This window comes from Periplaneta americana, chromosome 11, assembly GCF_040183065.1.
Source record: "Periplaneta americana isolate PAMFEO1 chromosome 11, P.americana_PAMFEO1_priV1, whole genome shotgun sequence".
NCBI lineage: Eukaryota > Metazoa > Arthropoda > Insecta > Blattodea > Blattidae > Periplaneta > Periplaneta americana.
Genome location: NC_091127.1, coordinates 131,366,941 through 131,390,717, shown reverse-complemented (window position 1 = coordinate 131,390,717; position 23,777 = coordinate 131,366,941). Strand labels below are relative to the sequence as shown.

Sequence of the window (23,777 nt, the reverse complement as noted above, 5' to 3'; positions counted from 1 at the left end):
TCACAAGCATTATCATTATAATAACAAAATTTACTGGCGTTGTAAATAAGGAAATGAATGCAATGCCTATGTACAACTGATAACAATTATTTTGAGGCGATAACTATTTTACACGATGGAACTGGGGCATATTTTCATGTTCTTCATATCACACGTATTTATTTATTTATTTATTATTTATTTATTTATTTATTTATTTATTTATTTACTTATTTATTATTTTTTGCTAATAATTATAACATAACATATAATATATACAGTAAAAAACATTAGCTCGCCCCTGAAAGAGGAGAACTCGTGCTCAGGGGCGGATTCCTGAATTGAAATTAATAAGTATACAATACAATTTGTCTTTTGTCTACTATGCAATTATAGTATATAAATTTAAATTTACAATTTTTCAATTTTTATAAAATCCATACATAACTTTTTAAATTAATACTACAACTATTAGAATTGACAAGATTAGGATATTTAAATATAAATTTGTTATATATTCTTGGGCCTAAATTACTACTATGATTAAATACTGTAACAGTGTTGCATTTTGGTTCAAACAATCTTAAAGAATTCATACCTTTTGTTTCATAACTATGAGAATACAATTCAAAATTATTTCGATTTTTATCTATGAATTTTATTAATAGAATATAATAAACTTGTCTTACGTTAAGTACATTGATCACCAAAATGTAGTAGGAGCAGCAGCAGCAGTACTATGCATACATTTTATCTTTCCACACTCATTGGAAGTAAAGTAAAATCGGAAGTGCCAGCGCAGTTGTCCACGTACGAGCGTGGGAAGATAAAATGTATGTACTTTTGATTAAAATTAAGTATCGCAAGCTATAGTTAATAAATCAATCCAATGTTTCTTTCTTTATTGTAAGTTCCATTACTTATGTCTTCCAGGTATCTCTGAATTTTATTATATATATATATATATATATATATATATATATATATATATATATATATATGACTTTTTGATTTTTTTCTTTCAATTTTTGGTAATACTGTATTTACCTTGGAAATTAAATTTCTTAAATTCGTAAGTACCAGTTGGATTTAAATTTTTTCTTCTAATAATATAGCAACCTTACCATTTTTATCTTAAGGTTACTGACATTTAAACAAACAGGGGTGCAAAGTTTCAGCATGTAAAGCTTTATTGCAGAAAATTCCAGAAATGAATAAATGGCTGTTGAAACGCGAACTCATGTCGAAGCGATCCCAGAAATTTTCCCACCTTTCAAAGAAAGTCGTCCAGGTTTTGTGTAGGGGAGAAGCTCTGTGTATCTTCCGTTTCTTCGTTAGACGTAAATGATTACGCAGAAAATGTGGCCTCTTTCCCTTCTTAACGCGCCCGGCAGCAATTAACGTAGCGAAAATTCCAAGAATTCCTTTTGAAAGACTTGCATGCACAAGAAGTCCTTGTGGCCTGGCCCATTACTTAGCAGGCAAAGTCTCATTATAGCGAGTTAAGTGATCGATGCCCACCCGTGATGTATTTCTCACGCTTATTGCTGCAGCACACTCAGTGCTTAGCGTTGTTTCCCTTGCTTTTCATATAAAATACAGCAGAACAAAGGTGCTCGGAATTTTACAATTTCTTAATTCACAAAAAGAAATAATAGAGAAAGTAACGTGATTTTGCAATTGCACTGTCGTTTGTATCTGATATGATATTTGAAAACTTTCTATTTCACATTAGGCGGCATATAGAGGAAGTACTGCGACATGGGTTCGGGTAAAGGGAAGTAATAAAGCAATCATGTCAAGGACACGGGCAAGGTTACGAACTGTTGTGCATCAGAGTGCACTTTGCGAATGTTATGATTTGAGTGACAATAAGAAAATCCTGAGTCAGGAGTTTACATTGTACAGGTACTTAATAAATTACTAAAGCAATGTGAAGTAAATACTAGGATTAATTGATTAACTAGCGGACTTACTCGTGTTAATTATGTAAGATTTGTGCGGCTTACAGCTGTTTCAGTGCTTCACGCACCATCTTCAGAGCCTACTAGATCACGGCGTCATCTCGAACTTCTCTGCCTGTTATGTGGGTGTGTTTGATTGTTGAAAAGTGTTGAAGAGTGGAGTCAAATAGTGTGTGTGTGCTGAAATTGATCTGTATGTTGAGAATTTTATCTGGAAGTGTTTTAGTGTGTTTGTATATTTCGTATTGTTCTAGTGTGTGGAGTTTTTGGTTCTTGGGTTTTGTGTGTAGGATTTCCATGTTCGTATTTATGTTAACTTCAACACCTTTCAACAATCAAACACACCCACATAACAGGCAGAGAAGTTCGAGATGACGCCGTGATCTAGTAGGCTCTGAAGATGGTGCGTGAAGCACTGAAACAGCTGTAAGCCGCACAAATCTTACATAATTAACACGAGTAAGTCCACTAGTTAATCAATTAATTATATTCAAGTGTTAAAAGTAGTGTACGCAAGATTCAAAATGGATTAAATACTAGGCTTTACACAGTCCTACTAGGATAATTTATTTAGGACATTTATGTTTCGACAATCGTGTTAAATAATATTTCTTTGGAGGTATACTTGACAATATTTGACTAGTCAACAAAATTTAACATTTGAAACACATGTTGGTTCAGAAAAGTGTGAATACAATTAATAATTATATATAATAAATTTTCAGTCAAATACACTTTTCAATTTGTGAGGTCAGATAATCTGTTACATCACAATATTTAATACGAAGTCACTAATATTTTTTTAATATTGTTTGCATCTCATGCACCTGAAGATGACTTTTTAAAGTCGAAAATATTAGTGACTTCGTATTAAAATATTGTGATGTAACAGATTATCTGACCTCACAAATTGAAAAGTGTATTTGACTGAAAATTTATTATATATAATTATTAAAATTGAACATATTTTTTTTAAGATAAAGAATGAATGATTATTATAGCATTTTTCGTGCCGATTTCAAGTCTGTTTTCACAATTTTTCTATCACCCAGGATTTTTTTTCTAGTATTGATGCCTTGTAGCTTTTTACCTAAAATCATATTTATTTACCTAAAATGTGTGTGAAATAGATTTTAGGGTGTACTTCGCTTGAGAAACATATCTCTTGAGTATCCAGCAGTAGTCCGACAGAATATTTGGGCTACATTTTTCCTGGTAGCGCCTTTCCATTTCAGAAAATCCTGACGAAAACGCTCCCCATGTTCGTCGCTCACTACCCGAAGGTTTTGAGGAAAGAAAAAATATACGAGAATCAAAGAAGTTATTTGAGAGATATGAAACCCCACCACGTTATAGTTCTGAATCAGCTCGCTGACAAGTTCTCTGTAATCTTCTGATCTGTGGTTCCTAGAGAGTAATAGTCTGTTGAATGATCCTTAGGTTCCCGGCATATCATTTGAACTGGAAAAGGCATATGATTCTTAACTGTGAACTTTTTGGTGTGATGTGTAAAATTTCCATATCTGTTTCTATATTATTGTAGTCATGATTATTGTTGACAATGTGTTCTGCGTAATTTGATGTGATGTAGGGTTTGGTTATAGCTTTAATATGTTCATTATATCTTGTATGAAAGGATCTTCCTGTCTGTCGTACGTAAAAATGTGGGCAACTAATGCATTTTAGTTTGTAAACTCCAGTTGAATTATATTTATTTGAATGTTTAATTTGATTATTTAGTTAAACACCTTAGAACAATACGAAATATATAAACATACAATAACATACCAACAACATATACTTAATACACAATTACAGTTCAATTCCCACACATTATTCGATATCATGATAAGTCATAACCAGGGAAAGGATTTATATGTAAATACATATTTACTTATAAAGCTAATATAATTTATATTTTGCATTATCTTTATGTTTCACAATGTGTAGGGTTGAAAAATCCTACTTTTATTTTCCATATTTTTCCATATTTTAGAGTTTAGTACATATTTTCGTTAATTTCCATATATTTTCCATATTTCATATAAAACAGTCCATATTATATTAGGTTTAACAATAAAACAAAACAAAATTCCATTAACTTTTAAAAATACATTTCAACAATAGAGATTTAAACACATGTTCAGTAATCCCTTTAACATCAGAGTTATTTGAAAATTAGCAGTCCTATCAACAATGGGAAAGTAAGTTACAAAACTGTATTAATTTAATTTAAAATTTTTAACAGACTTCAGTTGTGCAGCTCAACAGTTAAATGCCAGTCAGAGTACACATAGGTTCAGTTTTGTAAATCATACTATAAAGACGGTAAATATGCCAAAAGTACGTCATTCAGTCAATTTAAAATCAAAACTAACAAGTTACATTTCAGAATTTAAAGAAGATGGTTTATCAACTGACAATAAAATATTATTTTGTAATTTGTGTCAGTGTGCAGTATCATCTACACAAAAGTTCCTGGTGCAACAACACATTACAACTAGTAAACATCAGGTCAACAAACAACTAAATTCCAAGCAGAGACAATTGTTTTTAACACAACCAACAACATCGAATGTAAGATCTGAGTTTAAGATCTGAGACCTGTGCCGTTCTCTCATCTCTGCTGATATTCCTCTCTACAAACTAAAGAATAAGGTCTTCAGGGAATTCCTTGAAAAATATACTCAACATACAATCCCGGATGAGTCAACACTTAGGAAGACGTATGCTCCATCCATCTACGATGAGACAATACAGAAGATAAGAGATGAAATTAAAGATAGTTCAATTTGGGTTTCCATTGATGAGACTCCCGACAAAGAAGGTAGACTTGTTGGTAATGTAGTTATCGGTTTGTTAAGTGAACAATATTCTGAACGAATTCTTTTACATTGTGATGTTCTAGAAAAGTGCAATAACAAAACTATAGTTAAACTGTTCAACGAAGCTATGGGTATCCTGTGGCCAAAGGGTATTATGTACGATAATGTGTTATTCTTTATTAGCGATGCTGCTCCTTATATGGTCAAAGCTGGACAAGCATTATCTGTTGTATATCCTAAATTGACTCATTTTACTTGTGTGGCGCATGCATTTCATCGTGTGGCAGAAGTGGTCAGAGACAATTTCCCTAAAGTAGATTTGTTGATTTCATCAGTGAAAAAAGTATTTCTCAAAGCTCCCAGTAGAGTTAACGTGTTGAAAGAAATGTACCCTGAAATTCCATTGCCACCAAAGCCAATTTTAACTAGATGGGGTACATGGCTAGAAGCAGTTGAATATTATGCCGAACATATAGACTCTATTAACAATGTTCTCCTTGCATTGGACTCTGAAGATGCAGTCTCAATTGATACTGCGAAAACAGTTACCTGTGACATAAGTGTGAAGAATGACTTAGCTCACATTCAGCATACATTTTCATGCATCATAAAAACGCTCAAAAGTCTCCAAAATAGGCACCTTTCACTATCTGAAAGTTTTGAAATTATAAATAGTACTGTGGAACAACTGAATCGTGGTAGAGGTAAAGTTGCAGATGCAGTAAGAGCTAAGGTGGACACTGTACTTTCAAAAAACCCTGGATATGAAGAACTACAAAAGGTTGTTGCTGTGATGAGTGGTGAATCAACAGTGAAGATTAACTTGGACTTATCCCCAGCAGACATTGTGAAATTGAATTATGTACCAGTTACTTCTTGTGACGTCGAACGCTCTTTTAGTCAGTATAAATCTATCCTCAGAGACAATAGAAGAAGATTCACTTTTCAGCACTTGAAAGAAATGTTTGTAACCTATTGTTATGGTAACAGACAATAAAAATTGTGTTTTGTTGAAACTACATTGGAAGATAAGGTACGTCCATTATATTTTTTGTTTAGTTTGATTAAAATGTACCAATATTTAACGTACATAGTCATTTTTTTATAATTTTAAGTCCATATTTAATTCCATATTTTGGTAAAAATCCATATTTAATTCCATATTTTGGTAAAAATAACTACATATATATTTACATATTTCATATATTTTTAGTCCATATAAATCCGTTCCCTGGTCATAACACACAAACAACCAGCCCCCATTATAAGAGCAACACACCCCCACCCCTACAACCGACAAATGCACATCGCAGAATTCAAGATCACCAGTAGTTCAGGAGACACTGATGAAGACGTAACATCACGTCGAAACGGGCCTTCTTTTAACGTGTGACTAAACAATTTTATGTTTTTAATAAAACAATGTTAACATCAACTATAATCAACGGTATAATTATAATTGTGAATTATCTTAAGCAACATAATAATTTAATAAAACAGGATGAAAATTTCACGTTTACTCAAGAGATTTTCGTTTTCACTCAAGAATTTTTACCTTCCTAACCAAGAATTTAGGCCCTTTTATTCAAGAATTTTGATTGTCTCTAGTCATATGATTGAACATTTTAAGTAAATATATTTCATAATCTTGTAATTGACTTATTGAAAAACTAAAAATGTATTTTGAAATGCATACGTATATAAAAAAAACATATCCATATTGAATGCAGTTTACAAGAAAGAATCAATGTATTTGGATAGAAAGGAAACTAGAACCAAATAAGTAAGACTGTGAATGTAAACAAGAAGAGCTGAATGTGGGAAGAAAAGAGAAGTGGAGACGAAGTATATACAATTCTTGGTAGAGTAAAGCAAGTTGTTGGCCGAATAACACACCTCGGACTGCCTCCTTTATTACTGGGAGGTGGATAAGGAAGAATTGATGGCTGCAGTTGATACGGATCACCCCTTTTTAAGGGGGTTTTGAGGGTAAATAGGAAGGGCGTCTGGGTTGAATGCTAGAACACTAATCTCCTACTAGAGTTTGTTGAGTAGGGTAGCGACAAAGACATCGACTTGATGTTCAGGGGGTGAGATCTTTATCGCCTTAACTTGGCTTCACCCCGAAGCCTCACCAAGAGGACAACAGCTGACTCTGGTCCCCAGGTTCTCACACAGCCCTCGCCAGCACTTTGACGTCACGGACAAAGCGAGCACACAAACGCGCTGTATTGCCATCTAACAAATCGGTTTTATCAACAAAATCCATTTCGGGTTGAAATCCTTATTATTATTATCATTATTATACTCCTCCAGCTTGCTTTGGTCTTTGCTTTTTAAAAAGTCTTCATCTTTTTCATAGGTCACTTTATGTCGGTTGACCTTAGAAACTTTTAAAGAGAAGTTGTTCTGAAGTAATGATACTAAAGGATATGCTACCTACTGAAGCTAATGGGAAATGTATGTAATCTTCTGGCTTTGGAATTTATAATGAAATTGATTAGCTTCAATTAATTTGTTTACTACTACTACTACTTCTTCTTCTTCTTCTTCTTCTTCTTCTTCTTCTTCTTCTTCTTCTCCTTCTTCTTCTTCAGTCCGTTCTGCTGCTAAGCGTCGGGTTCGCCTCTCTCCGTCCATTTCATCCATTTTTCCCGGTCTCTACACATTCTCTTCATCTCTACCATTGTTTTTCCTTTCTGTTGGCCTATTCTTTCTGTTGTATCCTCCCATTTAATCCTTGGTCTTCCTCTTCTCTTTCTTCCTTCCACTCTCATTTCCATCACCGAAATATTAAAAATATTCAAATTACACTTAACAACAAGAATTTTGCTCCGACTTAAAACAATGTGTCCCTTATGGTTTTATGTGCGCTGAATCCGAAAATGCATCTCTTTTCTTCTTATCATGTCTTATTTTTACTTCAATTTTTATTGTACCTGAGTTTTTGAATGTACTTCACTCCCATCCCTTCTACTAATGAACTTCAACCGTCCTCCACACAGATCCAAGACCTCATATACAGTCACAGTAGCCTTACGGTCATAGTAAATAGTGTGTTCCAAAAATATGTTCGCGTTTTCCAGTGACGAAAGAGCTTTCAGTATTGAATCATTTTCGCACAGGTACTGATGTCCATTTGCCTACGTCGTATCCCGGCTTCCCCCACCAGCTTTTATTCGCCAGATAGTGGCTGTACTGTCTTAGCTCTTTTCTGAGAACATTAATTTCTGTTAGGAACTGGACGTCTACGTAATATTATACAACTGTTTAAAATAACTTAAATAAAATGGCCTCGTTAAGTAATTAACTGTCACGTGATTTCCTCCTTTTCTACAACCCTACGACATAACCACTTGGACAGACAGTAGATAGCATGTCTGAGTAATTTTATCTTTTCGGATCGGACAGAAGTGAAGATTGAATTTACAGTACGTAAGGTACTCTTTTATAGAGTAGGTACAGAATTATTTCAGCATGAGTTACTAGTACGAAGAACGAAACTGGTAATTGGGATTAGGTACATAGTCTATAGTGCGATAATATGCACATTAGAACTGAAGCCTGTATCGAAATGAGCGGCCACTATTTAAAAAAAATGTGTTTAAATATCCATATTATGATTATTTTTCAATTTAACTTCATTCTCTATATTGTACGCTAATGTGCTGTAGACACTATAATATACACTGCGTAATGAATACGTCCACATGGACAGCTCAGTTAGTGAGTAAAAACACTCATTGTTAATACTGTACTGTATTTTGATTAAACAAAAACGTAATGAAAATAATCAAACTCAAAAGCGCAATATTTCCTAATTTACGTAAATGGATGAACTACTTTTCTTCCCTCCTACACATAGTAAAGTGATTTGTTTGTATATTACGCCAGTATCATCGAACTCGAGTCGTGGAAGGGGGTAGCAAACGGCGTTGATCCAGAGGTATAGGCAAGTTAATATTAAAAATATTAGTGAAAATAAAATGATGTCCCTGTACTATGAGTTCACTTTTCTAAAAGCGTTCCCCTACGAAAAATCTGGCGCGGGTTGGGGGTAGCGAAACCGTAACAAAAGATAATGCATTTTATGAGTTTATGACTTATTTCCGGTTTCTTATTGTTGTGGGCATGTTCTTTTGTACTTCTAAGAAATAAACAGATATTGGTCCTTTCTATTAAATAAATTTCATAAGAGTTCAAAGTAAGGTATATGCAATGAACAAACAAGGACGTGGTTTTCAGTATTTAAAGGAAAAGTTTACCAATTTGAGTGAAGGCATATTAAAAGAGGGCATTTTAATCGCTCGACAAATTCACAAAGTTATGGCTGACCCTTTTATTTTAGGAAAAACTTTCCGTTACAGAAAGAATGGCATGGCGCGCTTTCAAAGACGTTTGCTCAAATTTAATTGGAAATTCTAGAGCAGAGAACTACATAAATCTTGTTGTGGAAACCATGTCAAGTGCATATGACAAATAAGTCTTTCAAAATACACTTTTTACATTCTCATTTGAATTTATTTCCTCCTAGCTTTGGAGCAGTAAGCGATGAGCATGGGGAAAGAGTTCATCAAGAAATATCTGAAATGAAAAGGCGATATAAAAGAAGATCATTATCCAGCATGCGTGCACAATATAATACAGTCCCGGGTCTAGTTATAAACAGAAGTCATCCAGAAAATTATTTCAAATATAAGTTCAAATTTCGATATTTTTCTCATTATGCAACTCATGAAGTATTTTTATTGTTGTTGCGTTTTAAACTATGTAATATCATTTTTGCACAAATCAAGCTTTCAGGTAAAGTTGATTTGAATCATTTCGAGGGAAAAATTGCCGCGGGGCAGGGCATGGAACCCTGGATCTTTGGTTAAACGTACCAACACTCTACTATCTGAGCTACCCGGGAACTCTACCAGGCACAGATCCAATTTTTCCCTCTATATCCACAGACGTCAAAGTGGGCTGACAACCGTCAAGCAACCAACATTGAGTGTACACTAACGCTGTGTGACTTAAATTGTGGTTTTCTGTTAACGAACAGTGACGTGTATTATGCAAATCAAGCTTTCAGGTATAACTCCCTGTAAAGTTGATTTAAATAATTTCGAGGGAAAAATTGTTCCGGGGCCGGGCATCGAACCTGGGACCTTAGGTTAAACGTACCAACACTCTACCATATCCATATCCATACACATTTTTTCAAGTATTATGAGGAATTTTGAATCCCTAGTGTGCTGTAATTTTATCTGTAGCAGTGAAAAATTAAGAAAGAAACAAGTTTTGTCACAAAAACATTCAATTCATTTTCTCCGAAAAATTGTACGTGACGGGGCAATTTGAATTTTAAATTCAGACTTAGGCCACACATATTAGTAATATTCACCTATTTTTATTTCGGAGCAAGACAAAAAGTAAAAACTTGTTGTTCAGTGTTACTAATAAAAAAAATAGGTTCCAGCCACAAAATTACTCTTCAAGGAACGACCACTCATATACATTGAGGAAAAGAAGACAGAGGACGGACACTGGAAAGTTTTCTTTTCTCAATCGTACTATCAGGGACTGGAATGCTTTACCTATAGACTTACTAAAGGCTTTACCAATAACCAAAAATGTATTTAAAAATAGGCTTAAGGACTTTACTAATAGACGGTAGTATATTACACACACTACTTAAAGGGTGTAATTGATATCTTGTTATTTGAAATGTTCTATCAGTGAGGAAGTGTTTTGTGTCAGTGAAGTGTGTAGTGTCAGTGAAGTCTATTGTGTAAGTGAAGTGTGTTGGTGTCAGTGAAGTGGCTGTGCAAAGTATTTGAACAGTGAAATGGTTAAAAGTGTTAGTGAAATCAGGTAGAATCCGTGCAGTGAGTGAGTTGACAGCGAAATAAGTGTAGTGCAGAAAGGTACTTTTGCAGGTATGAACCTATCACACCCGTGGGTCCTAGTTCGAACTTAGGGTTAAGATACAAATTAGATTTACTTTAAATGTTATTTTAAGTGACCATGCTTCATTTAGTTTAGGATGCTCCTTGTTATTATCATTATATTATTATTTTATTATTATTATCATTATTATTATTATTATTATTATTACTATTATTATTACTATTATTAATTATTGTTTTTATTAGTTGTGTTTATTATTAATTGTCATTATTGAGTGTAATTAGTTACCACTGCCACCGGGTATATACCCATTTGCAGTATGAATAAATACATACATAACCAAAATTTTAAATTGTCGAAAAAACTAACTTTATCGATACGTGATAAGTATTAAACTTATTTAAACTCGAACCTATGGACACACAAGATGGTCTTCACGTAATATATACGCGAACCCACAAAAAATTCTAAACCAACGTGCAGTGCTTCTCGCTGGAGTATTCTCTATTGCGGAATTCCTGTGCTGAACGCTTGAATTGCAATTGTTCGCAATCGAGATGCCCGAGCTGATTACACACTTTCGTGCTGCCAACTTTGCACAACACTTATATCAATTTTCCTCTAATTTGCAACGTTTTAACATGCGTGCATGTAACTGGTCTTTATTGAATTGGTTTAACATCAGGAATTCACCTGGAATGCTACAAGGGCCAGTAATGTGTGTATTTAATTATCAGATATCCGTCGATCCAGTGTTACGATCTGTTCCTCTGGAGTGCTTCATCGTGAATAATTGTGGTAATAGGGAACTCCTGTAAATAGATTCTTTTGTATTTCGACCTAATAACGTCGTTTAATCTCTGTATAAAGGTGAAATTAATATTAGCCTATATTCCTGTTGTGAGTTAAAAGTGTGTTTCATAATATAGGATGTATACGAAAACAACTTTTGCTGTCTTTGTGTTGTCTGTCTCCATCGACTGCGTGTAGTTATCTATGAGGATTTGGCGAAATTTTACGTGTGTAACAATAAAATTAGACGAGAAACTCGGAACTTTATTCTCTTCCTACATAAACAAAGATGGAAATGAATGAATGAAATGGAAAACTGTAAGAAATGTACAATAATAGAGGAATAAATGGAAATAATGTTAAGAATAAGTTAAAGAACTAATTAAAATTGAAGCAGTGTCTCAACGAATGGAAAAATAATAGATTAAAAGAGAAAAGAATGAAGGAGTGAAATAAAGGAAAGTATGACAGAAGCGATAAAGTAACTATAGATAAAGTATAAGATTCTTAAAAAAGGCTAAACATTAACAAATAATTTGGCTAAATATAAGAAGAAAATAAATAGAAAGGAAAAAATAGAACATACTCGTAAAAGAACAACTTATAAGAGGGTTGATCCTTATGCTGTAGTCATGATCTATTTCTAGTTCAACTAAAAAATTTTTTGTGCCACACAAATGATTGAAACTTTTATGGCTTCATGCCAAGTTGCAAGTCTGTAGGGTAAGGTGCCTAATTCCGTGATATCCCTAATCCCGTGATAAAATTTCAATTGACTGCCATGGAGCTGTAGTCTCTGAATTTTAAGTTTATGAAATACCTAACAGATATCAGGAGATGTCTTCTTTTCAATTCTATTGATTACCCGCCTTTTCAATAGAAGCAGTCGACTGCAGAAGCTTTTGTTCAGTGAAAGGTGGTTGACCAATAAGTTGTTCTTTCTCTTGTGACCGCTCCTGAAGAAATATTTTATATTTGAGGTAAGAATTAATATATCATTGTAAATATGATATACTACAGTAGATTAAAGTCAGTTGAATCAATTTTTATGATTAATTAAACATTGTAGGACAATAAGAATGCTACAGGAGCTTTCCCATTTTCGGATTTATTTTCATATTACTCCTTCCTGGCTCACTCGACCAGTGATGTGAACGTTAAATTGTGAAAATTAATGTCTATGAAAGAAAATAGTTCGTGGGAATAAGTTATAGAGAACATCAATTTATAATTGTAATAAAATAAAAGGGCATATATTTAACTTAATTACAGCTGTTGTTAGGAATATAAATAATTATAAATAATTGTGTTATAATTCAATTTATTCAAGTTCAATTTTTTTATTGAACTTAACTTTCAGTTTATTTTGTTTTTATAATATATTAATATGTAATATTTATTCCTGTAGTTATATAAGTAATTTGTATGAAATTTGTCACTTAGGCCCTTTTTCTAAATTGTAATTTCTTGCTTAATCCATGTTAAAATAATATACCATGACTTTAATGTTTTTTCCAAATACACGTTTGTTTACTGAACAATTAATGAGGATTATTTTGGTATCACGGAATTAGGATATCACTCACGGAATTAGGAAACCCTATTAAGGAATTTGGTTCCCTGTCACGGATTTAGAAGCCACTGTATAACAATGAAGAATCATATATTTTATACCAAACTTGTGAAACTGTTGACACTGAATGTTGTAAAAAATGTAGCTAAAGGTCCAAATAACGTTATTTAGGTGTTATTTGAAAATTTGTCTTACAATTTTGGCATAAATATGGATTTTATTAAATATGTCACGGAATTGGCAACCTTACCCTACATGTCTGCGTTGGCTCATACCAGATGTTCGAGTGGCCGGAGGTGCTGCGTCAGTATTGAAATGGATCCTGTCGAGCAAAGAACTGTGATTAAATACCTGCAAAAGAAGGAAGTGTCTCCATTTCAAAATCACGAAGATTTAACAGATACCTTGGGAGAATCTACTGTATTTTGTAGTAATACAGTAAAAATTGGTGTCATGTTTAAATGTGGAAGAAAATCGTGTGGAGATGGACATGGTAGCGGCTCTTCGAGTACTGCCAAAACACCAGAAAACATCTCTGAAGTGTATGATTTAGTACTGCAAGATCGAAGAGTCACCATCAGGGATGTAGTATAAGAAAAAGGCTTCTCAGATCATAGTGTGCACAATAATTTAGTAAACGAATTGGGGGGGGGGAACTCCAAGGCGGCTAACTCGAATGTTGACGTCGAAGCAAAAATGACAAAAGCCCAATTCCTTTCCGAGCAGCATTTAACTAATTTTAGAGCAAACAAGAAAAATATTCCTTGAAAGATATGTGACTATGGAAGAGACATGGGTTCACCACTGTTGACTCTGAAACCAAAATTTAAATTATGGAGTGGAATAAATAGGGTTCATTGACCCCTTAAATTTCTAGGTGCAGCGATAGGCAGGCAAGGTTGAACTCTCTGTTTCTTTGGATGCACAAAGTATTATTTTGACAGACTACTTGCAAAAAAGAGCCACAATAAAAATAAAATGAGCCGTTCAGAGCAAAAGTGGTGTAAGTCAAAATTGGGTAACTAAGTTTAAAGTAAAAATTCTGTCAAATACAGCGCAAAGTAGCAGTTAATATGTCTGTCGTGCTATCCACTGACTACTAATAGTTTAAGTAAATTGAATATTAATAGCTACTTTGCACTGTATTTTACAGAATGTTTACTTTAACCCTCATTACCCATTTTTGACTTACACCACTTCTGCTCGGAAAGGCTCAAATAATGATAATGGATTAAATGTAATAATTTTAGTTTACAATATAATCATATGTTTGAGGTTTAATTTGGTATCTCAAAGAAGTATTACCCAATTGGAAGTCTACTTTTTCTCCGTCGGAAGGATAATAAATGTCGAAAAGTGTGAAATAGGAGAAAACAGACACTGAAGATGGCACAAGGCTTAGAAAGTATAGTGCGCTTATATTATAAATGTCCAAATAATTATGAAATTATTGAGATGAGTGCAAGTTACATATTTTTAAAACTAGAAGACATGAGCTTCCAGTTGAGGTAAAAACATTATTTTCCAAAATTTTGAAGAAATCTGACATGTCTAAAGTCGATGTATACCTCGGTGGAGAACAAAATAGGAAGTAAGTAGAAATAAAAAATTGCTGAAATACAAAGGAATATAATGAAATAAGCAACCAAATAAGTATTTAGGAAAGTAAATTAATAAATAAGGCAAGAGTTAATAAAAATAACAGAATGAGGAAAAAACTACTTAACTGTAAAGTGCATGAAAAGGAATTAGAGAAAGGAAGACGTAAATATGGAAGGAAAGAGAGAAGTGAGGAAGAAATAATAAATGAATAAGTGAATTGAGAGAGGATATAATAAAGAAGGAAACAAGTAAATGAACAAGAAATTCAAAGAAAGAGTGAAGTGATAGTGATAGTGATATATTTATTGATACTAGTTGACAAAAGTACAATCTTAATAATTAAAAAAAAAAAAAAGATCTGTATACAAAAGTAGCTATACATAATAAATATACAATTTCCTAAACTAATTAATTTATCGCAAATCTCAATAATTTATTGGTTCAAGCTAGCACTTACGTCTGGTTTTAGTGCATGTTTAAACCAATCGTGATGACTATTAAAACGTTAAAACTTATTTATCTGCTCCTTTTCACAATTTTCTACCATGAACATTTTTTAATTAATTTTTCTTCTTCTTTTTTCTTTTTTGTTTACTTTAAACATCTAAATTTATTCTATAACTTTCATATTTATGTTTAATTATAGGTTCACTTATGCTTATTAACTAATTCTTCCATGTCACCATACTGCAACCAGGTTAGCAGTTGTTGACATATAGCCAGCATACTGCAATAGCTGAATCGGTATTTCTCAGTGAGTACAGTAGATCAGTCTAAATTCCTGCTACATGCTTGTCAGCAAGTTATTTGCTTATTTATAAATCTTGCAGCATACATGTAAAAATACTTGACATATTAATTACGTAAATCAATATCAATTACAGTTACAACATTCTTTTTCATGCTCACGTTTTCGTTTAATACTATTCTACTTTTTATTAAATTCATTTTATGTGTAATCTTATTGAAATTTAACATCTTGAAATATACAAATGAATTTGATGTTGTCTTTATAAACAAAGAATTTTACTACTAAATACATCTTTCTTGTTCAGATTAATTTTTTTATTTATTTTTATTTTTTTATTTTCTGATTATAGGAAAGGTAAGTTTTTTTTGTTGCCTACCTCTTAGTAAATAGTTTTGTAAAAGTATGAAGTATGTGAAGTGGATGTATAGAAAGACAGAAAATGAAAGAATTAAGTAATGAAATTATTAAGGAAGTGAGAAAGTTAATAAGCACACAGTAGTGGAGTGAATAAAGAAAATGAAATCAGAACATTAGAAACAAAGACGGAAGAAAAAGGGAAAATCGAAAACGAAATTTAACACTGAAAAGGAGCGAAAATATTTAGAAAAGAATGGAGTACGTAACAATATTAAAGGAGGAATAAGAAAACGTAAAAGGGAGAAATGTGGGACAAATTGGAGAAAAATGCTAGGAACTAAAATGTGTATAAGTTGTTGTGATATTAGAGAAAAAAAAGTGGTAATATAATCTCGTCAAGCAGTGTTATTGCTCCAATAGTTTCATCAGCCTATTCATGTCTGGGCTTGAAGAGAGATAATTAAGAATTAATAAATCATTTATAAGATCTGTTATCGACTCTCGGACACGCAGTGTTGCCAACACCTCATCGATCACTACGCTTCGTGTATCAATAACCCATTAGCAGCAGAGAAATAAAATGGCGGCGCGCGCGTGTGTATTAACTAAGCAATCTGGACGTAATTAATCTTGGCTCCATTTGGACGACAGACGATCAAGCTGGCTTGTTACTGCGGGTCGATTAATGGAAGTGATAAATACTGGATCACATTCGCAAAGTTGAGGCTGTGAGCTTGTTAAGTAATTTTCGTTATAGGCCTAAATTTACTTGCTTTTCATCACTGAACGCAGGAATGACCATTGTAATTATTTATTTAACGCCATTATTAAACCGTAGAGGCTGTTTTAGGATGAGGAAATCGTGATAAAACAATAAAGGAGGGATGGTGGAATGTAATGCAGAAAAAGTCGGAAGTATTCGGAAATAATTGTCACTTTGTTCACTCACAAGGCCACAAGAGTGGCTGGAATCGAACTCTGGATCCTATTGGTAACTAGCTATACCCGTAAGCTTCGCTGCACTTGTTAGAAATGAATATAAGGTAATTACATAATTAAAATAGGACATATGATTCAGGGAACATCCGTGTTTGATAGAAGGATAAATCGTTTGATTTGTTACTTAATTTAAATTGTCATTAAATAATTAAAATACGACCATTTTGGTTCAAAGAGCACTCATTTGGTGGAAGGATAATTCCTTTAATATGTTTCCTAATTGTTATTATATACAGATAATTAAAATAGGATCATTTTGTTCAAAGAACATCCATTTTTTGTGCCAGGATAATTCGTTTAACATTTTTCTAAATTAGTATTGAATGCATCCTTTAACAAATCACTCCAAATTAATGTCAATATAGAGTGGTTGTGTACGAAGATAATTTTTTGTGTTGACTTCACTATGTCTTTTTTTATTTTGTTAAGTTTATTTATACTCGCCTAAACATTGTCAACATGTCGCGTGTTTAGAATGTGTGGGTATACCAGTAGGCCGTTTTCTCTTGTTGAGTTCCTGTTTCTATAGTGTGTTATAGATGGCTTGTGTTCATGTAACTGATTATAGATTTTGATTAATGTTTATCCTATCTAGGCTGTGATGAATCATGACGTGTAAATTTCCAATCTGGTATTTGCCTTTATGACTAAGGGAAACCATGGAAAAACCCCAGTCAGGTTGGTCGGCCACAGAGTTTGAACCGTGACCTCCCGAATGCGAGTCTCATATTCTACCGCCTGTGCCAACTCGCTCGGTTGTGCATCATTGTTAATATAAATGATAAATGAAAATGAATATAGTACATAAATATTATTTTAAGAAACACAGGAAACGAATATAGGTAAATTATGAGCGCAGGAACGCCATTTCGTGATACTTTGTAAAATAACTGAGCTCCAGTGAGCTCAACGGTAAAATACTAATTTTTACTCCATACGCATGTGCTATATTTCTTATACAGTAAAAATACCCATCTTTACGACAAAACTCTGAATGCTTAAACTTCTTACCTTCCCATTCCCCTATGCTGTACGATTTTCGCTATTATTCAATGTAAATTCATGGCTGAACGGTTTAATTTGCAAAAAAATATTCAAGACATTACCTGTTCAGATTATTTTTACCTATCTGCTTGTATAGCAATTAGCCATTTCTCTCTGGCTATTACCGCAATAGAGCGCTACAAACATTTGGCTAAGACTATTTCTTTTCCTGCTTAACGGTGCTTCATCGAAGGAAAAGTGCAATAAAAATTTTGTCATAGTTAACATGTAGATTCACCTCTTAAATTTTGGTGCAAAAGTTACCATCCACTCTGTAAAAATAATAGGGCCTACCTATTTCAAAATCTGAATAGATGACTTAAGGGGTTAGGTGCAGCTTACGGAAGTAAAATTTTTGGAAATATTCAACATTTTTTTCCTCCATTACCGTATCTTGTACAATAATGAAAAGTGGTATGTGTAAAATACTGTCCTTCTGCTATATGAAAAAAAATATTTTTACGATTTAAAAAAATTATTTACATATATATTTTTTTCAAAATTGAAAAATTTTGGCAGTTCACTGTGCAGTGATGAAGCGTTTTCCTCATAACTCATAAACTTGTTAACTTATTCATATTCTCTCTTTTTATTTTATTGCTGAGACTCATGTTTACAATATCATGCTCTTTCAACTACATTCCTTAATAAATGATATATATTTTTATTTTGTGTTAGAAGAAAATACTGATATTTGACCATTTTTCAAAATGAATTTATTTTTTATTAGACAATCTATCAAATGTAGAGACATGATCTTGCATCATATTGTAGATATGACATGCATAAATACGTACAAAACAATTCATCACAGAATGTTGAATAGTTTTGGAGTTATGTCGGAAACGCTTCATCACTGCACAGTGAACTGAATTTTGAAAAAAAAAAAAAAAAAGTGAATAAATATTTTTAAATCGTAAATTTTTTTCCATATAGCAGAAGGACAGTGTTTTACATATACTAATTTTTATTGTTGTACAAGATAGAGTAATGGAGGAAAAAAGTGTTGAATATTTCCATAAATTTTACCTAACTCCTTAAAGGCCATGAAGATAATGCCTTTACAGATTGTTCTCAGTAAATTAAATCGTTCACAGAAATTGAAATATATCTTATATTTTGTTACAGTTTTCTGGGTTTCAATGAATAGGCCCACAATCTTGATTATCTCCAGATGATAACAGTTTTTTTTAAAGAAGTCAGATGTTGGTTTATAAATTTGCTTCTTCTTGTTGTCTATTCCCAAAGTCTTGTCACTGTAGGTCTCAAATCGTATGGTGGAATTTAAAAAGTATATAGCCCTATTATGGTGGTACTATACTATAAGGAATCATAATGCCAATATCCTATTCAATAGGATGAGGCAGCAGGGTATGCAAACATTTTGGCGTGAGCTTTAATAATGTGTGAAAGTACCGGGAAGCAGGTTCGAATCTAAACTATGATATGGATAATTATACATTACTAATGGAATGTATCCAGTTGCCTTAGATGAAGACACAATATCGTGCTCAATTCACAACACGGGAACTCTATCTCGCATTCTTCAATTGTTTGTATGAAGTCGATATATGAAATTCTCGAAGCCGCAAGATACTGGTAAAAGCGTGCGAAGAACAAATGTGACACTGATTTGTGGTCATGACCACGATTTAAACATAAAGCGTATAAAGTCGACCTAGAGTTCGTTACTGAGCTGTTGCAGAGCAATTGAAAAGGTAGCAATTCCCATCAGAATCTGAAACAGAGGAAATTCTTCTTGGTACTGGGAGTAGTGTGGTTAACTTTAATGCTTCTAAGAAAGGAGTAATGATTCCTTTGTCAAGTTAGTGACTTCCAGCAAGAAATACCAACTACGTTTCTTTAAGTGAATGAAAGCTGTACCTTCTTTCTCTCATTATGTTTACATGTTGTTTTTATGCATAGTATTAACTTTTGACACTCACTGAGATGTTCAAATGTTTATTGATGTTGCAGAATCCAGCTGCAGACACTCTCATTTCCTTTGCCATGATCTGATTCAGAAACATGTCCACCTGAAATATTTAATATAAATTAAATTAATATTATATTATATAGATTAAGAATATACAAATTTTGAATTCGGTGGCAACACCCGAGCTTACTGTCGGGTTCAAATTCGACCGAAAAAGATGTAATCTGTGTATAAGAGCAATGCTATGATTACAATTACTTATTTAAAAAAAATGATAATGGTGGAGACTTGCCATATACAGTATTTACGTTAAATAATATTTTAAATTTCTAGTCATCTACTCTTCTTTCATCCTATCATGAGGAATTACAAATTTTGTCTTGCAAGTATTCTCTTCTCAAACTATATATCTTTACTCTTGAGAATTAATATACTCCAGAAAGGTTTTCATTATCGTATCTGTAGGTATTAGAAAGCAACAAGGCGTTTACAGAAAGAAAACATAATTTCATGGAAAGATTAATTGGAAGAGATACGGCAATTGTTGAATTATTTTTCAACACATTCTCCACCCAAATTGAGACATTTGTCATGCTGTGGGATCAACAGAGAGGTGCAAACGGGTGTCACACTGGTTCCGATCCCAGGCTACAGACTTCTACGACAAAAGTTGATCCCACGGTATGAAATGTCTCATTTACGGTATAGAATGTGTTGGAAAATAGTTCAACAATATCTGTGTCTTTAATAATTTCAAGAGAAAAATTGTTCCAGGGCCGGGTATCGAACCCGAGATTTTTGGCTGAGCGCGCCAACGCTCTACGACTGAGCTACCCAGGAAATATATCAGATCCCGGCTTGCCTGCCGATCTGAAGTTACGTTCGGGCGCAGGTTCGATCCCCGCTTGGTCTGATTACCTGGTTGGGTTTTTTCCGAGGTTTTCCCCAACCGTAAGGTGAATGCCAGGTAATCTATGGCGAATCCTCGGCCTCATCTCGCCAAATACCATCTAGCTATCACAAATCTTATCGACGATAAATAACCTAGTAGTTGGTACAGCGTCGTTAAATAACAAACTAAAAAAATATCAGATCCCGGCCTAATTATTGCACTTATATCACTACACCTCAAGTGGGTTGACAGAATGTCAGAGTCCAGCATTGAGAGCACACTTTCTGTGTGACTTAAATTTGAGGTTTTCCGATAACGAATAGTAGTGTGTATTATACAAGTCTGGCTTTCAAGTATAGCTCTTTGTATTATTTAAGTCAGCTTTACAGGGAGCTATATCTGATATCTGTAGCTGTTTCAATAAAACTTTCCATGAAATTGTGTTTTCTTTCTTTCTAAACTTACTTTCTGTGGGGCCCTCGTAATTGCGTTCGAGTGCCCAGAATTTGTATAAGCACTTGTATCGACATTATTAACATGGTGGAAGAAATAATTAACTTTTTTATCTGCTCCTTTGAGAATATTTACTTGTTAGCCGACTGAGGTATGCCCATGACTACCATGGTGTGATTTTCGTTAGTATGGTAGGCCTAATTATTATGTTTTATGGGTTTGAAGGATGAAATGCGTTTTTAAAGGCGATATAATTTTTAGTTTGAATTTCTGAATTAGAAGTATAAATCTGGGATCTCATGCCGTGGGATTACGATTCGTAATCCAATCCTACTTCCCAAAGCTCCTCTAAGGGAGAAGTACATCTAAGAATTTTCCACCTCTACTTTCCAAGAAGCTCATTAGAGACAATGTAAAGTTTCTTGCACAGATTTCGCTTTCTCATAAATGTATTTTTTTTTTCACCTCAAAGAACATGATTAATGAAACGACAAGACTGTGGCATTTCGAATGGTATACACATTTTTCACAGTTTTAAACGAGTACAATAGTTGCATGTTAACCTGTTGTTGACACTCTGTAGTCAGCGTTGAAATTTGTACGTCTGAGACATCCTTTGCCAGTTCATGTCCCTGTAAGAAGATAATTAATATGTTTCAATATGTCACTATCAATATTTGCACTTGATACTAATGGCGAGAAGATGATTTGGAAGAAAAGTTGAGATACACTTACTGAAGAGAGAAAGGATGGACAGGGAGAAATGAAACAGAATATATTTGAAAAGAAGAGATAGGAAGGAAGAATATAGTACATTCTTACTCATTTTTCTCTTTCTCTAAGAACAGACAATCTAAAAAAGATGAATACGAGACATATGAAGCTTAAAGAGTAAATTAAAATGAGGGGAGAAAGAATTACAAATAAATATTAAAAAAAGCAAAAAGTGTAATGATAAAACGCAGAAAGAAACAAGCAATAAACGACAGTACCAGAAATGGAAAGGAGGAAAAAAGAAAGAAAGTATGAGCGGAAAAAGATAAAATAAGGATGAAAGAGACGAGGGTGAAGGATGAATTAATACAGTACGAGAAACAGGAGGGAAGGGAAGAAGAAATAAAATTGAAATATTGAAATAAAAGGTAGGAAAAATACATCGAAAGAATGTTTAGCAATACAAATCATAACAGACCTGTTGTTAACAATACATTATTGTTCAAATATTGAAATAGCATTTTCAAGAGTAACACACATTTGGTTTAACAATATTTATAGCCAGTTTAGGGACTCACTTTGAGAATGATCTAAAAAAAAGATTGTTGCTGTATTAACTTTAAGACAGAAATGAATGACGTATGACAAATGAATATTTGGCGATAAATAACGAATGAACTAGTGACTGATGAGTGGTGAATGAACAGATTGCTACTGAGTGGCATGTAAATGAATAGCTCACGAGTGGAGAATATTCAGAGCCTTCGCCTCGAAACAGGTTTCGCTCAGCTAAATGCCGTCGGACCTTTACGGTTATAGATCGAACGCGACTACATTATCCATGAATCGAAATTGGGAAGATTTTGTATCTTACAATATGGACAGATAACACAGGCTGAAGGGACGTCGAGGTTAGAGAGTTAGTATACTGCTAACTTCAGTTCAGTGGAGTTCAGTTTAGCTCGTGGGAGAATAATAATAATATTATTAATATTAATAATAGTATTATTGTTATTATTATTATTATTATTATTATTATTATTATTATTATTATTATTATTATTGTTACTGTTATAGTAAACGAATCAATGAATTAATTACGATATAATTAATAGATCAAAATTGTAAATTAATGTTGAACAAATAAGAAACTTTGAATAAAATTAGCAAATATTTGGTACTCAGCTTGTAATAAATAAATAACTATAAACTAATAATATTGATGGTTGAGCACTGACCTATGAATGAATAATAGAGAATGAACAGTTAATTAACCGAGCGGGCTAGTGGCGTAGTAGAGGGCTGGCCTCGCATTCGGGAGGTCCGGGATTCGATCCCAGGGGCCGGCAATCCTAACTGTGGTTTTTCATGGTTCCCTCAGTTATTTCCAGGCAAATGCCGGGATTGTACCTCTTAAAAGTCCGGTCATGGACGGCGATCCTTCCCTTAATCCTTTCATATGTGTGAGTGAATGCTGTGTAATGTCTTAAATGTTTGTGTTGTATCGGAGGTGGCCCTGGCACTGAGCTGATCCCTCATCCGGGGAGGCCCTCCATGTCCTTGTGTGGTCAAAAAAGTATTTATGTGATCCATAGATTAATTCCTCTCTCGACAGGTCGCGGCCTTGTAAGGCCCGGGTGGCGTGGGTCGTGTAAATGCACCTAAAAGGGAGAGAGTAAACTAAGAGAAAGAAGAATAAGAAGAATAACGAACAAGGTAATGAAGAAAGATAATTAATAAATTGATATATTTTGAGTAACGAGACATTCTATGAATGGTGAAGAACGAATGAATTAATGCATTATAAATACACAGTGAGTGAACTAAATTATAGATTGAATATTCTACGAATAAATATGTGGGGGAAATCGGTGAATTATTGAATGAATAATAAATAATAAGTGAGGATTTTTAAATTATATATGAATGGATGAATATATTAATCTAGAAAATTAAAGAAAATTCTATTCAAATCAGTAATTTCTTACCAAAATGGTAAGG

General features: G+C 33.4%; 1 long non-coding RNA gene across 1 annotated transcript in view; it reads left to right on the top strand.

Moving 5' to 3' along the window:
• LOC138708636 (uncharacterized) overlaps window positions 1-23,459 on the top strand; it is a 594,603-nt gene extending 571,144 nt beyond the window's left edge. Inside the window, exon 3 of the long non-coding RNA XR_011334743.1 lies at window positions 23,392-23,459. This is a non-coding gene — a long non-coding RNA (uncharacterized lncRNA). The remainder of the gene's footprint in view (window positions 1-23,391) is intronic.
• Window positions 23,460-23,777: the final 318 nt, after the last annotated feature.